At 37.9% G+C, this 17,305-nt stretch overlaps 1 protein-coding gene across 1 annotated transcript in view; it reads right to left on the bottom strand.

The window, feature by feature from the left end:
• Positions 1-17,305, bottom strand: part of GHR (growth hormone receptor) — a 315,260-nt gene that overhangs the window by 177,815 nt on the left and 120,140 nt on the right. The gene's annotated exons all lie outside the window — the stretch shown is intronic.

Genomic DNA, 17,305 nt, shown 5'->3' with positions numbered 1-17,305 from the left:
AGTGAGATGGAAATGGTAATTAAAGGGTTACCATCAAAAAAAGGCCCAGGACCAGATGGATTCACAGCAGAATTCGACCAGACATTCAAAGAAGAATTGGTACCAATCCTTTTGGTGCTATTCCACAAGATAGAGAAAGAGGGAACCCTCCCTAATCCATTCTATGAAGCCAGCATCACCCTAGTACCAAAACCAGGAAAGGACATAACCAAAAAAGAAAACTACAGACCGATATCCTTGATAAACATAGTTGCTAAAATCTTTAACAAAATACTAGCTAACTGAATCCAACAACATAACAAAAAGATAATCCACCATGACCAAGTGGGTTCCATACCAGGGACACAGAGATGGTTTAACATATGCAAGTCAATAAATGTGATACACCACATAAACAGAATTAAAAACAAAAATCACATGATCATCTCAAAAGATGCAGAAAAAGCATTTGACAAAATCCAGCATCCCTTTAAGATTAAAACTCTCAGCAAAATTGGCATACAAGGGACATACCTCAATGTAATAAAAGCCATTTATGACAAACCCACAACCAACATAATACTGAATGGGGAAAAGTTGAAAGCATTCCCTCTGAAAACTGGAACAAGACAAGGATGCCCACTCTCACCACTCCTCTTCAACATAGTACTGGAAGTCCTAGCCAGAGCAATCAGATGAGAGGAAGAAATAAAGGGCACCCAAACTGGTAAAAAGGAAGTCAAACTGTCACTGTCTGCTGATCACATGATCATTTAACTTGAAAACCCTGAAGAATCCTCCAGAAAGTTCCCAGAACTGAAAAAAGAATTCAGCAACATGTCCAGATACAAGATTAATGTACACAAATCAGTAGCTCTTCTATACACCAGCAGCGATCAAGCAGAGAATCAAATCAAGAACTCAACCCCTTTTACAATTGCTGCCAAAAAAAAAAAAATAAAATACTTAGGAATATACCTAACAAAAGAGTTGAAAGACCTCGACAAGGAAAACTACAAAACACTGCTGAAAGAAATCGTAGATGACCAAACAAATGGAAACACATCCCATGCTCATGGATAGGTAGAATCAATATTGTGAAAACGATCACACTGCCAAAAGCAATCTACAAATTCAAAACCTTCCCCTTCAAAATACCACCATCATTCTTCACAGAATTAGAAAAAAAAATTCTAAAATTCTTATGGAACCAAAAAAGAGCCTGCATAGCCAAAGCAAGAAATAAGGAAAAAGAACAAGTCTGGAGGAATCACACTGCCTGATTTCAAACTATACTATAAGGCCATAGTCACCAAAACAGCATGGTACTGGTATGAAAATAGGCACATAGACCAATGGAACAGAATATTGAACCCAGAAATAAATCCAAATATTACAGCCAACTGATTTTAGACAAAGCAAACAAAAACATAAAGTGGGGAAAGGACACCTTTTCAACAAATGGTGCTTAGATAACTGGCTAGTCACATATAGGAGAATAAAACTGGATCTTCATCTCTTACCTTACACAAAAATCTACTCAGGATGGATTAAGGACTTAAATCTAAAACATGAAACTATAAAAATACTAGAAGATAACATTGGAAAAACTCTTCTAGACACTGGCTTAGGTAAGGATTTCATGACCAAGAATGCAAAAGCAAATGAAATAAAAACAAAAGATAAATAGTTGGGACTAAAACTAAAGAGCTTTTGGACAGCAAAAGGAACAGTCAGCAGAGTAAATGGGCAACCCGCAGAGTAGGAGAAAAATCTTCACAATCTATACGTCTGACAAAGGACTAATATCCGGAATCTACAACAAACTCAAACAAATCAATAAGAAAATAAAAAACTAAGCAATCCCATCAAAAAGTGGGCTAAGGCAGTTCTCAAAAGAAGATATACAAATGGCCAAGAAATATGTGAAAAAATGCTTAATATCACTAATGATAAGGGAAATGCAATCAAAACCACAATGCGATACCATGTTGCTCCTGCAAGAATGGCCGTAATAAAACAAATAATAATAAAACAGTAGATGTTGGCATGAATGCGGTGATCAGGGAACACTTCTACACTGCTGGTGGGAATGTAAACTAGTACAGCCACTATGGAAAAGAGTATGGAGATTACTTAAAGAACTAAAAGTAGAACTACCGTTTGACTCAGCAATCTCACTACTGGGTATCTACCCAGAGGAAATAAGTCATTATATGAAAAAGATACTTGCACACATGTTTATAGCAGCACAATTTGCAATTGAAAAATCATGGAACCAACCCAAATGCTCATCAATCAATGAGTGGATAAAGAAACTATAGTATATATACATACACATATACATATATACACATATATACATACATATACTATATTATATATGTATGGTGGAATACTACTCAACCATAGAAAGGAATGAATTAATGGCAGTGACTTGGATGAGACTGGAGACTATTATTCTAAGTGAAGTAACTCAGGAATGGAAAACCAAACATGGTATGTTCTCATTGATATGTGGGGGCTCAGCTATGAGGGTGCAAAGGCATAAGAAGGATACAATGGAATTTGGGGACTTTGGGGGAAGGGTGGGAGGGGGATGAGGGATAAAAGACAACAAATATGATGCAGTGTACACTACTCGGGTGATGGGTGCACTAGAATCTCACAAATCACCACTAAAGTAACCAAATGCCACCTGTACCCCAATAACTTATGAAAAAATAAAAATAGAATAGAATAAGATATAATATAATACAAGCATTCTCAATAATAAAAAAATTGATTTATGCTTTATACCATACATATAAAAAAATTCCAGGTGAAACAAAGGTTGACATATTTAACATAAAAGTATTGTAAGTAGATTAAAAAAATTAGAGCATATGACTATGCGAAATAAAGTCATTTCTTGAGCAATTCTCAAAATGTAGAGTAATAAAAATATTAACTATATCAAAATTAAAAATCATGTGTGTTAAAAGATGTCATGAACAAAATTAAAATGCAATCAGCAGATGGGGAGCAAACTTTTCAACCTATATATAACAGAGACAAATATTTCATTATATTTATATATGAAATATGAACATAGATATTATGACACATATTAGGATCACACATACACATATTTCTATAAATTAATAAAGAGAAGAAAAGATAATAGAAGCATCAATGAAGAGGAGAAATAGGCAATTCAGATGAGAGGAAATTTAAATGGCCCCATAAAAAGTATACCCAATGTTATAAATAATCAAAGTAATGAATATTAAAACAATGATAGAGCAATTCACATCCATCAACTGGCAAATAATTAAATCTGATAATAATCAAGTGTTGGCAATGACCTGTGAAAAAAAGTTCTCATTCATTGCTGGTAGGAGTGGAAACTGGTATGAGTACTTTGCAGAGCAATTTGGCATATCTAATAGACATGCAATTGTACATATCCTAAGACACAGCAAGTACACTGATATATATGTGAGAAGAACTCTATCACATGCACCCTGAGGGAAATGTATAACAAGAACATTTCTTTCAGCATCATTAATTTTAATTAAAAATTGTATCAATTCAAATTCTGATTAGTATGGGAATAAATAAATTGTGGTATTTTCATAAGATGGAGCAATACACGGCAATTTTAAAAAAATGAACTAGGGTTATATAATAACAAGGGTAAATTCTGAAAACAAAATATTTGGTAGTAAAAGTAGCAAATTCTAGAATGCATTCCACACTTACAGCAAAACATGTATATTTTATGTTCATGTATGTAACAAGCATGCTTCATATATGTAGTAAAAATGGCAAAGTATAAGACAGAATTATATAAATACCTATGCAAGACAGTTGTTTTCTCTGGGGTGGCAGAGAAAAGAATGAGACTGGGGAAGGTAAGACGGGGGCCTATCAAATTTTTCTGTATAATTTGTTTCTTTACAAATAACAGCTAAGAAGCAGATTTGGGGAAAATGTTTACATTTGATGAATTCATTGGAGTGACAGGTACATGAGTGTGTATTGTAGCCTCCTTTGTATGCTGAAATATATTTCATCTATCTATCTATCTATATCTATCTATCTATCTATCTATCTACATATATCAAAGACCTCCAAATCTATACCTTTGCCTAGAGTTAAACATAACAAGTCCATAAATATTACACAGAAAAATAAACAGAAATTCTGGTGACTTTCTATATGTAGGCACATATCCCTGTGACAATCCTAAGAGGGGTGGCTGAGCTAGACTGGTTAGTCAAGTGAGTTCCAATCACTGAATCCATGACTCTCAACCCCATGTTCCTTCAACCTGCCGTCATGGCTCAAGGGTTGACCCTCACAAGACTTATTGTTATATGACCAGGAAGAGCTTTCTCAATTCCAGTTTCTAGGCTCAGGAGCATTTTCTTCACAGATTCCAGAGAAAAGCCACAATGTGTCCCTTCCAAGAAGAAAAGCAAATCATATGTGATATTGTACAGGCTGGATCTTGTCACAAGTCTTCCCAGAGATCTGGGTCAGCAGAGTCTGATTAATGCCCAGAAAAAAAAAAAGCTGTTTTTCTCACTAGCCTACGAGAAACATTCTAATTCAACTGCCCAAGTACTCCAGTGAAAAACTCTAGTTTAGGGACACAATGATTAACAGATGGTTCTCAATCTCTCTCCCCTGGAAGTCACACATAAACCAAGACTTTGGTGAGCTGTACCATGGAGTCATGTTTAGTCACCATGATGTGAAACAAATAGCAATGAATGGGTTGGTTCACTGGGCCATTGTGAAATCTGCTAGCAAATAACCATTAAAACAAGAACCAAAACATATTTCATATACTACAATGTGATTCAGCTGGTTAAGAAACATCAAAATAATAATATAGTAACCATAAAAGGCAGCAAAAGGTGGAACCTCTGTATAAAACACAACAATCCAGGGTGAACTTCAAAAATCTGTGGATCGCTTGAGCCCAGGTCGAAGCTTCAGGGAGCTATGATCACACCACTGCACTCCAGCTTGTGTGATAGAGTGAGACCGAGACCCACTCTAAAAAAAAAAAATCTATGGTCTTCTGAGTTCCTAACTGCAAACCTGCCAGAAAGCCCCATTCACTGTCTCAAATCATTGTAGAGAAAATCCATAGTAGTTTTCTTTTTCTGCTACTCATAAGTGCTAACCATCGAGAATTAACTCAGAAGCCCCAGCTGAGAATTCCTTAGAAACAGAATCAGTGACTTTAAAAACTTATTTTACTTTTTGTTTTTTGTTTTTGGAGATGGACCCTCACTCTGTTGCCCAGGCTAGAGTGCAATAGTGCTATCTCAGCTCACTGCAACTTCCACTGCCTGGGATCAAGCAATTCTCCTGCCTCATCCTCCGAGTAGCTGGGATTACAGGCACATGCCACCACGCCTGGCTAATTTTTGTATTTTTAGTAGAGATGAGGTTTCACTGTATTGGCCAGGCTGGTCTTGAACTCTTGACCTCAGGTGATCCACCCACCTTGGCCTCCAAAGTGCTGGGATTACAGGCGTGAGCCACTGCGCCCAGCCAAAACTTATTTTACTTTTAAGAAATAACATATTCTAAAATAGACATCCATTTATATCTCAATGTATGCGGGAGCATTTCCCTTGTATATTTATTCTGCATGTCATACAGTAATACCCCTCACAAACCTATTCCAAAGAGATGAGCAGAGCAGTTTCAACTGCTTATCTAGAAATAGTATATTTATCTGTTCTTATTGAAAGAAGTGAAAAAACAAGAGAATAAGTGCCTTAGTTTGTGCCAACAATCTATCTCTGAATATGACACAGCTTGTGCAAAACTGGCACACCTTGAATGTTAATAAGAGGTTCAATGCTAGCAGCAATTTCCACAGCCCCAAATGAGTTGCATCAGTATTAAGAAAAAAAAAATTAAACTTGTTACTTGTATTTCCCATGAAAGGATAAAGGCCTTTTATTCTTTGAATTCTAACATAGTCCCCACTTTAGAGCAAAAAGGCAAACTAGGTAGCAGATTAGATAAGAACACCATAGTTGCCATTCTCAATTACAACCATGGCTCATCTTGCTACTTTAATCAATTGGTAACTTGAATTATTGTGTAAGACAGTGTTAGCGTTTTCTTCCATGACAACAATTTCAGAGGTAAGGGCTCCCATTCATTCATGAAAATTTGACTGAGTATTCCTCATAAGACTTGGATTTTGTCAGTTAATGCTTCTAAAATTAAACAGCTGCATGAAAATTTTTCTTCTTTCTCAGAATTTTAATTGAATTATGTTGTAGCTAGTGTTCAAAAATGATTAAACTCCCTTACCTCCTCTTGCACACACACGCACAAATGATAACTGTGTGGTGAAGGATGTGTTAATTAATTTGATCATGGTGATCATTATAAAATGTACACATATATCAAATCATCATGTCATACACCTTGAATATATACAACTTTTATTTGCCAATCATAAAAGCTGGAAAAAAATATAGATTTGCAAAGCAAAAAAAAAAAAAAAAAAAAAAAAAAAAAAAAAAAAAAAGAAGTGATTCACTTCGGATTTACTCTCTTTCATTTCCTATTCCCATTCCGGAAGAAGTTCATTCTATTTCTCTTTAGTGCTAATTTTACATTTAACTTATATCAGGTGAAGAAGATAGGGCCAGTGTAATAAATTCAGGGAAGAATGACTGAAGAGCATCCTCTAGGTAATAATGGAACTCTAAAAATTATATATCCTCTATTTTCAGGTCGGAAAAGATGACAAGAGTAAATTTACTTCATAAAATTGCCTTAGACAAATAGGACATTTCTATAGATGTGAAAAGCACTGAAACCTCAACCAAGAAGACTAAGTGACCCACCCAAGAGTTAAGCTGTGTCCGTGATAGGGGGCTTCAGTTTTACAAGGTGTGTAACATCTACTTTTCATATAGGCCATTAAACTCAGAATTGGCCAGACAGATTCACCTTTAGGACTCAGACATCTGTGTAGTTGTAGAACAATGGTATATGGTCAAAGCAACCCTGCAAATTCTAATCAGTCATATAATAATGAGATGACCATGATTTTAACAAGTAAAGAAGAATGTATGCCAAAATATAAACTTGAATACAGACATACCTTGAAGATACTGCAGTTCAGTTCCAGACCACTGCAATGAAGCAAATATCTCAATAAAGCAAGCCACACAATTTTTTGGTTTCCTACTGTATATAAAAGTTATGTTTGGCCAGGCGCGGTGGCTCACACCGGTAATACCAGCACTTTGGGAGGCTGAGGAGGGTGGATCACGAGGTCAGGAGATGAAGACCATCCTGGCTAACACGGTGAAACCCCGTTTCTACTAAAATACAAAAAATTAGCCGGGCATTGTGGTGGGCGCCTGTAGTTCCAGCTACTCGGGAGGCTGAAGCAGGAGAATGGTGTGAACCCGGGAGGCAGAGCTTGCAGTGAGCCAAGATTGCGCCACTGAACTCCAGCCTGGGCAACAGAGCAAGAATCTGTCTCAAAAAAAAAAAAAAAAAGTTGCGTGTATAATCTGTTGTAGTCTAGTAAGTGTGCAAGAGCATTATGTCTAAAAAGAGCACAATGTATATACTTTAATTTAAAAATACTTTATTGCTAAAAATGCTAATCATCATCTGAGCCTTTAGTGAGTCATAATCTTTTTGCTGGTGGAGAGTCTTGTCTCAATGTTGACACCTTCTGAGTGATCATGGTGGTGGTTGCTGAAGTCTGGGGTGGCTGTGGTAATTTCTTAAAATAAGGCAACAGTAAAGTTTGACACATTGATTGATTCTTCGTTTCATAAAAGATTTCTGTGTAGCATGTGATACTCCTTGACAGCATTTTACCCACAGAACTTCTTTTAAAATTGGAGTCAATCTTCTCAAATCTGGCTGCTGCTTTATCAACTAAGTTTATGTCATATTCTAAATCTTTTGCCATTTCAACAGTGTTCATGGCATCTTCACCAGGAGTAGATTCCATCTCAAGAAACTATTTTTTTGCTCATCCATAAGAAGTGATTCCTCATCTGTTCAAGTTTTATCATGAGATTGTAGAAATTCGGTCACATCTTCAGGCTCCACTTCTAATTAAAGTTTTCTTGCTATTTCCACTACACTTGCAGTGGCTTTCTCCACTGAAGTCTTGAATCAATTCAAAGTAATCTATGAGAATTGGAATCAACTTCTAAACTGCTGTTAAGGTTGATATTTTGACCTCCTCCTATGGATAGTAAATGTTTTTAATGGTATCTAGGATGGTAAATCCTTTTCTTAAGGTTTTTAATGTATTTTTCTTAGATCCATCAGAAGAATCACTATCTATGGCAGCTATAGCCTTACAAGATGTATTTCTTAAATAATAAGACTTAAAGGCCAAAATTACTCCTTGATCCATAGGCTGCAGAATGGACATTGTGTTAACAGGCACAAAAACAACATTAACTTCCTTGTACATCTCCATCAGAGCCCTTTGGTCACTGGCTGCATTCTCAATGAGGACTAATATTTAGAAAAAAATCTTTTTTTCTGTGCAGGAGGTCTCAACTGTGGCCTTAAAATATTCAGCAAGCCATACTGTAAACAGGTGTACTATTACACATGTATTGTGTTCCATTTATAGAGTATAGACAGAGTAGATTTAGCATAATTCTTAAGGGCCCTCTGATTTTTGAAATTGTATGATTTCAGTTCTTTTGTATTTGCTGAGGATTGTTTTGTTTCCAATTATATGTTCAATCTTAGAGTATGTGCCATGTGGTGATGAGAAGAATGTATATTCTGTTATTTTTAGGTGGAGAGTTCTGTAAAGGTCTATCAGATCCATTTAGTCCAGTGTTGAGTTCAGGTCCTAAATGTCTTTGTTAATTTTCTGCCTTGATGATCTAATACTGTCAGTGGAGTGTTGAAGTCTCCCACTATTATTGTGCGGGAGTCTATGTCTCTTTGTAGGTATCTAAGACCTTGCCTTATGAATACAGTGCTCTTGTGTTGGGTACATATATATTTAGGGTAGTTAGGTCTTCTTGTTGAATTGAACCATTTACCATTATGTAATGCCCTTCTTTGTCTTTTTTGATCTTTGTTGGTTTAAAGTCTATTTGTCTGAAATTAGGATTGCAACCCTTGCTTTTTCCTGTTTTCCATTTGTCTGGTAGATTTTCCTCCACCCCTTTATTTTGAGGTTATGTGAGATGGGTCTGTTGAAGACAGGATACCATTGGGTCTTGCTTTTTTATCCAGCTTGCCACTCTGTGCCTTTTAAGTGAGGCATTTAGCCCATTTACATTCAGGGTTAGTATTGATATGTGTGAACTTGATAGTGTCATTGTGTTGTTAGCTGGTTATTATGCTGACTTGCTTTTGTGGTTGCTTTTTAGTGTCACTGGTCTGTGTATTTAAGTGTGTTTTAGTATTAGATGGTAGCTGTCTTTCCTTTCTACATCTAGTGCTCCTTTCAAGATCTCTTATAAGGGAAGTCTGGTAGTAACAAACTCCCACAACATTTGCTTCTCTGAATCTTCTTTCTCCTTCACATAGGAAACTTAGTTCAGCTGGATATGAAATTCTTGGTTGAACATTTGTTTCTTTAAGAATGTTGAATATAGGCCCCAATCTCTTCTGGCTTGTAGGGTTTTAGCTGAGAGGTCTGTTGTTAGCCCGATGGGGTTCCTTTTGTAGGTGACCTGCCCTTGCTCTCTAGCTGACTTTAACATTCTTTCTTTTATTTTGACCTTGGAAAATCTGATGATTATGTGTCTGGGGTATGATCTTCTTGTGTAGAATCTTGCAGGGGTTCTCTGTATTTCCTGAATTTGACTTTTGGTCTCTCTAGCAAGGCTGGGGAGAACTGGCTTCAACTTAAAGTCACCAACTTCATCAACTCATAAAAAAGGATCAGCTTTCCCTTTGAAGTTTTGAAGTCTTAAAGCCCAGCATTGACTTTTCCTTTCTAACTATGAAAGTCTTAGATCTTCTATTGACGTATTCTTCCAATAGAAGGCTATTTTGTCTATACCGGAAATCTGTTAGTAACCTTCATCACTGATCTTAGCTATATCTTCTGGATAACTTTCTGCAGCTTCTAAATTAGCACCTGCTGGTTCATCTTGCACTTTTATGTTATTACACAGATGGCTTCTTAAACTTCCAACCTCTGCTAGCTTCCAACATTTCTTCTGTAGCTTTCTCTCTCAGCTTACATAAAACTGAAGAGAGTCAGGGCCTTGCTCTGGATTAGGCTTTGGCTTAAGAAAATGTCGTGGCTGGTTTGATTTTCTATCCAGACCACTCAAACTTTCTCCATATCAGCACTAAGGCTGTTTCACTTTTTTTTTTTTTTTTAATCATTTGTGTATTCACTGGAGTAGACTTCTAATTTCCTTCAAGAACTTTTCCTTTGCATTCACAACTTGGATAACTCTTTGGTGCAAGAGGCCTAGCTTTTGGCTTATATTGGCTTTCAATATGCCTTCCTCACTAAGCTTAATTGATTTAAACTGAGAGACATGTGACTCTTCCTTTCACTTGGACACTGTATTAGTTTGTTTTCACACTGCTGATAAAGACATATCTGAAACTGGAAACAAAAAGAGGTTTAATTGGACTTACAGTTCCACATGTATGGGAGCCCTCCAAATCATGGCAGGAGGCAAAAGGCTCTTCTTACATGGTGGCGGCAAGAGAAAAATGAGGAAGAAGCGAAAGTGGAAACCTCTGATGAACCCCTCAGATCTCATGAGACTTATTCACTATCATGAGAACAGCACAGGAAAGACTGGCCCCCATGATTCAATTACCTCCCCCTGGGTCTCTCTCACAACCTGTGGGAATTCTGGGAGACACAATTCAAGTTGAGATTTGGGTGGGGACACAGCCAAACCATATCATTCTGGCTCTGGTCCCTCCAAATCTCATGTCTTCACATTTTAAAACCAATAATGCCTTCTCAGCAGTCCCCCAAAGTCTTAATTCATTTCAGCATTAACCCAAAAGTCCACAGTCCAAAGTCTCACCTTAGACAAGGCAAATCTCTTCTGCCTATAAGCCGGTAAAATCAGAAGCAAGCTAGTTACTTTCTAGATACAACAGGTATTGGGTATATACAGCTGTTCCAAATGGAAGAAATTGGCCAAAACAACGGGATTACAGGGCCCATGCAAGTCTGAAATCCCGCAGGGCAGTCAAACTTTAAAGCTCAAAAATGATCTCCTTTGACTCCATGTCTCAAATCCAGGTCACGCTGATGGAAGAGGTGGGTTCCCATGGTCTTGGACAGCTCCACTCTGTGGCTTTGCAGAGTACAGCCTCCTTTCTGGATGCTTTCATGGGCTGGCATTGAGTGACTGCGGCTTTTCCAGCAGCACAGTGCAAGCTGTTGGTGGATCTACCATTCTGAGGTCTGGAGGACAGTGGCCCTCTTCTCCACTAGGGAGAAGTGGAGTGGCCCTCTTCTCCTCTAGCTCCACTAGGCAGTGCCCCAGCAGGGACTCTGTATGGGGGCTCTGACCCCACATTTCCTTTCTGCACTGCCCTAGCACAGCTTCTCCATGAGGGCCCCAACTCTGCAGCAAACTTTTGCCTGGGCATCCAGGCATTTCCATACGTCTTCTGAAATCTAGGTGGAGGTTCCCAAACCTCAGTTCTTGACTTTTGTGCACCCACAGGCTCAATACCATATGGAAGCTCCCAAGGCTTGGAGCTTCCAACCTCTGAAGCCACAGCCCGAGCTCTGTGTTGGCCCTTTTCAACCACAGCTGGAGCAGCTGGGACATAGAGCACCAAGTCCTTAGGCTGCACACAGCATGGGGACCCTGGGCCTGGCCCAGAAAACCACTTTTTCCTCCTGGGCCTCTGGTTCTGTAATGGGAGGGCTGCCATGAAGGTCTCCGACATGGCCTGGAGACGTTTTTCCCCATGGTCTTGGGGATTAACATTAGGCTCCTTGCTACTCTTGCAAATTTCTGTAGCCGGATTGAATTTCTCCTCAAAAAATGGGTTTTCCTTTTCTACTGCATCATCGTGCTGCAAATTTTCTGAACTTTTATGCTCTGTTTCCCTTTCACAATGAAATGCTTTTAATGGCACCCAAGCATTCACCTCTTGAATGCTTTGTTGTTTAGAAATTTCTTCTGCCAGATACCCTAAATCATCTCTCACGTTGAAAGTTCCACAAATCTCTAGGGCAGGGGCAAAATGCTGCCACTCTCTTTGCTAAAACATAACAAAAGTCATCTCTGCTCCAGTTCCCAACCAGTTCCTCATCTCCATCTGAAACCACCTGAGCCTGGACTTTATTGTCCATATCGTTATCAGGCTGTTGGGTCAAAGTTATTCAATAAGTCCCTAGGGAGTTCCAAACTTTCCCACATTTTCCTGTCTTCTTCTGAGCCCTCCAAACTCTTCCAACCTCTGCCAGTTACCCAGTTCCAAAGTCACTTCCACATTTTTGGGTATCTTTTCAGCAATACCCCACTCTACTGGTACCAATTTACTGTATTAGTTTGTTTTCATGCTGCTGATAAAGATGCACTGGAAACTGGGAACAAAAAGAGCTTTAATTGGACTTACAGTTCCACATGCCTTGGGAGGCCTCAGAATCATGGCTGGGGGCAAAAGGCCCTTTTTACATGGTGGTGGAAAGAGAAAAATGAGGAAGAAGCAAAAGTGGAAACCCCTGATAAACTCATCAGATCTCATGAGATAAACCCATCAGATCTAGTGAGACTTACTCACTATCATGAGAATAACATGGGAAATACCGGCTCCCATGATTCAATTACCTCCCCCTGGGTGCCTCCCATAACACATGGAAATTCTGGGATATACAATTCAAGTTGAGATTTGGTTGGGGACACAACCAAACCATATCAGACACGTAGAGGTCACTGTAGCATTATTAACTCTCCTAATTTCAATATTGTTGTGTTTCAGGGAATAGGGAAGCCAGAGGAGAGGGAGAGAGATAGGGGAAGAGCCATTCAGTGGAGCAGTCAGAACACACACAACATTTAGTGATTAAGTTCCCCACCTTATATGGGTGCAATTCATGGTGTGCCAAAACAACATAATAATAGCATCAAACGTCACTCATCACAGATCACCATAACAGATATAATAATAATAAAAAAGTTTGAAACATTGCAAGGATTACCAATATGTAACACAGAGATTCAAAATGAGCACAAGTCATTGGAAAAATGGAGCCAGAAGACTTGCTCGTTACAGGGTTGCAGCAAACCTTCAATTTGTAAAAACACAATTATCTACAAAACACAATAAAGCAAATCACAATAAAATGATGTATACCTGTATATGGCTTACTGGTATTTATCAGCTGACTACTATCAGCAACATCCTTAGATATTGTTTCTAATTCCACAGTTGAACCATCTAGAATGAATCCCACTGCAGTGAAACTCAGTTGAATTATTCCACTTAATTTGCTTTCTAAATGAAAACTACTGTTTTGAAACTCACCAGTGTGTGATTTGGTTGTAATCATATAAAAGAGTAAATTTATCTCTTTGCTCATTTTAGGAACTATTGCCACACAGTCCTCACTGGGCTTCCTGTTTTTCATCTGAAAATCTCTTTCTCATTCCTCAACCCCCAAAGGGAAATAGATCTAAGACTTCTGAAGCAAGACATCATTTTCGTCTCCTCTATTATCTTGCATAATGCCTAGAAAATTATAGGCCCTGATGCTTTTTTTCCATTCAGTATATGAGGCCTTTGTTGAACAGAAGCATAGACAACCACCTCACCACAAGGTAAGTAATCTCTAGATTTTCAGACTCTTTCTTAAAACCAGAAAAATAATCTTGGAATTCAGATTCTTTCTTAAAACCACAAAAATAATCTTGGAAGTAAGAAAAGTTGCTCAAACAGTAACCCCAAGGGAAACAAATCTTAGAAGCAGAGAACAGTGATGAGTAGATAGCAATCTCTTTTTTGGGATGAGTTGGGAGTTTGGTGTGGACTTTTTGATTTGTCATATTAAAATCAGAGGTATAAGATTTTCCTTTGTATTTAAACAAAAAGCTTATGATTTGAAGATAAACAGAATATATCAGTTTCACTGCTAGATATATGTTGATCACTGCAGCTGATATTGAGGAGAGAAAGTGGTAAATGACAGGAAGACGCACCTATTAAAACTGAATTAATCTGTATTTATATGGTCATTTTAACCTTCAAATAGAAAATGTCTTTAATCAAGAAATTTCAACAGACTGCTAAAAACAGAAAATGCCGAAGCCATTTCTTCTGGTACATACTAAAATGCATAAATTTCTTACATGATGAATGAGAAAATTTTTTTTGATATATGATTTTTTTTTCTTGTGTTGACAGAAATTTGGCAGGCAACATATACCACCCTTTATACGCAAAGTGGCTCAGTCAACAAATGGCCTTTTTTAAAATTACAAATCTGGTAATCTGTGTCCCTTTAACAGAATAATGATAGGGATGGATGTCTTCCTATGTGCAATACAAAACGATGGAACAATGGGGTGTTTATTTTGGCTCAGGGACTTTGTAGAAAGGTCCTTTCTGTTCTCCCTTCATAAAATCCTGCTTATAAATTAATTACACCCAAAAAGTTGAGCTGAGAAAAACCAACACTTTAGCTTTTCCTGTTGGCCAAAATTGTTAATTTGGGAAATGCAAATAAGCTTTGCAAAATTATTTAAAAACAGCAAAGAGAATATGTGAACATGCTAAAAACATTTCACCCTGAACTATTTCCAAAGATTGACTGCTCCATTTTTGATATAATTAACAACTTAGATAAATACATTTTATATAACTAGAACTCTCAACCCAAGTAATATCCTCTCTTCTAAAATAAGAAGTCAATGTTCTCTCTTTCTTCATAAATAAGTAATCCCAGAAAAGCAAAAAAAAATCAAAAGAAAATAAGCCAAAGTAATATGTGCCAAGTGTGGCTTCAGTGATCTGCTTTTTAAGTAGATGAGCTCTTTGGCAGATGAAAATCATTAGCAAACAAAAATGTAAAGCTTTCTAAAATGTGACAGAAATGTTTCAGAGAAGATCTGCAGCATGAGTAGCTTTACAAATCCGAAGCTAAATTCTAAATGATATCTGAAAGCCAGTGCAGCGGCCACCTGAAAGACCTAGAATAAGAAACATGGAGTAAATCCTGAAAAAGATACTGGCTTAAGCAATTATGGCTTCATAGTATATAGATCAAAGGAAGACTATATCTGAGATGCCATCCTGTAACCTGAAAAGCCTGGATATATGCATTCTTAGTGCCCATTGCTGTGTATGAGAGGAAAATTTTCACACAAAACAAACAGAAGAATTTTCGGCTGAATCCAAGGCAAAGGCACCCTCAAGAACAGCCTATGATTCTTGCAAGAGGTCTTCTTCAGGCAAGGAGCACAATAGGACTCTTGTCCTATTCCCTTGGCTTCTCATCACTTGCCATATACGCATCCAGCTGATCATTCCATAAACATTTTTGAGTGCCTATTGCACACATACACTTTCAAGAGCACTCAAGACCAGTGGTAAAGGTTTCCTACTTCATGGAACTGGCATCTAGTGAAAGAAAATTGACAATAAAAAGTTTAAAGAAAAACAGTGAAAAGGACACAATCAGGTGGAGATAAATGCTATAAAGGTAGCCCAATAGGTGATGTGATAGAGAGCAACGGAGACCAGAAGGGGTGACACATATGTAACTTCAGGTCAGAGAAATCTTTGCATTTGAGCTGAGATCTGAATGACAAAAAGAAGCCTGCTATGTCAAAATCTGAGGGTGAAGCATTCCAGGCAAGGGGACAGGGACTAGAAGGAGAGTTGAAGTGGCTGGAGCTCATTGAGCCAATTGTCCTCACTTCAATCACCTTTGATTGTGTATGCTTATACTGCTGCTGTAACATGCTCTTGAAACTTGGGGCAAAAGAAGAAAATATAGGGACAAAAAAAGTACCCATTCTTGTAAAAGCATCAAGAGGTCTTGGGGTCTTATACACACAATCATGACCCTAATAATCTTGATAGCAAGTGCCTGAGTGTCATTCCAGTTTATTTTCCAGTCCTGGGACATTTGGCCAGCTTCTCAAGGCTGAAAGCACAGAGAGAATGAATGGAAGACAGTGCAGGGTTAAGGAGTGAAGGATGCGGCTATAAAAGGAATTGCAACTAACTGCCGGTCCCCATGAGATCTCTGACCATAAAGCTATGCCATAAAGCTTTTCCTGATTGTTCAGGGAATTTACACAAGACCACAAGGTATCTTGTGGTACAATGATACCTCTCCTGCTTTCAACTCACCTGGCTCTTTATTATAGTTCCCTTTGTATAATAGGTACTTTAGGATTTGTCTTGCCACTGTTAACCTATGTGTGACTTCCTGCAGAAACTGGTCTAATTGATCTCTTCTCAGTACCTAACACAAGGCCAGGCACATCATGGATGCTCAGTAAGTGATAAATTCCCTGGGATTGCCTTTGGCTATATTGGACTAATATTCCAAATACAGGCATAGTAATTGTACTCAAATAATATAATTATTTTGTTGTGTAACAGCAAAACTTCTGTGTTATCCATCAAAGCAAAGAAATATTCACAACATTCATACCAATACCTGGTGTAAAGTAGAGACTCAGTGATACTCACTGAATACATGCATGCATGTCTTAGTAGACAAATCAGCGAACCAATTGCAGCAAAAACAATTGTACTTACGGTCATTTAACTCATTCAACAATCAGTTTTTACTACATGTGTCATACCCTGCTGAGCACTACAGTGTCAATGGTGAGGTAGGCAGACCTAGGCCCTGCTGTAAAGGAGTTTTGAGTCTAGTAGGTCAGCAGATGTGACCAAGGTCATCACACATGAAGGCTACCTAAAAGAAATGGTCAACTTTATTTAAAATGTAGACAAGGGGTCAATGCCAACATATAACCATGACATCTTTTTAGAAATCAGATCCACAGACAGAGCAAGTGGTTGAGAAAGGTAACAACTGATGGTAGCTAAAGTTACCTCTTGGTAACTTGGGATGAGTTACTGAGAGAATTTGCAGAATCTTCTCTTTGGCCATCTATAAAATTACGCCAGAGCTTTTTATGTGTGTCCTGATTGTGTGGGGTCATGTTTAAAGTTAGAAGGAAATACTGAGAGACTTAAATTTGTCTTCTGCCAGTATTCTTTACCATACCAAGATTCCTTCACTAGTTCTAAACACTTTAAATGTAGCAGCTCAGCTATTTTTCTGAGGAATAATGGGAAAAATTAGAATTTATGAGCTGAAAAACAATGCATTGCC

The sequence above is a fragment of the Pongo abelii genome, chromosome 4 (genome assembly GCF_028885655.2).
Source record: "Pongo abelii isolate AG06213 chromosome 4, NHGRI_mPonAbe1-v2.0_pri, whole genome shotgun sequence".
Classification (NCBI taxonomy): Eukaryota; Metazoa; Chordata; class Mammalia; order Primates; family Hominidae; genus Pongo; species Pongo abelii.
This window is presented reverse-complemented; position numbering and strand designations above follow the sequence as displayed.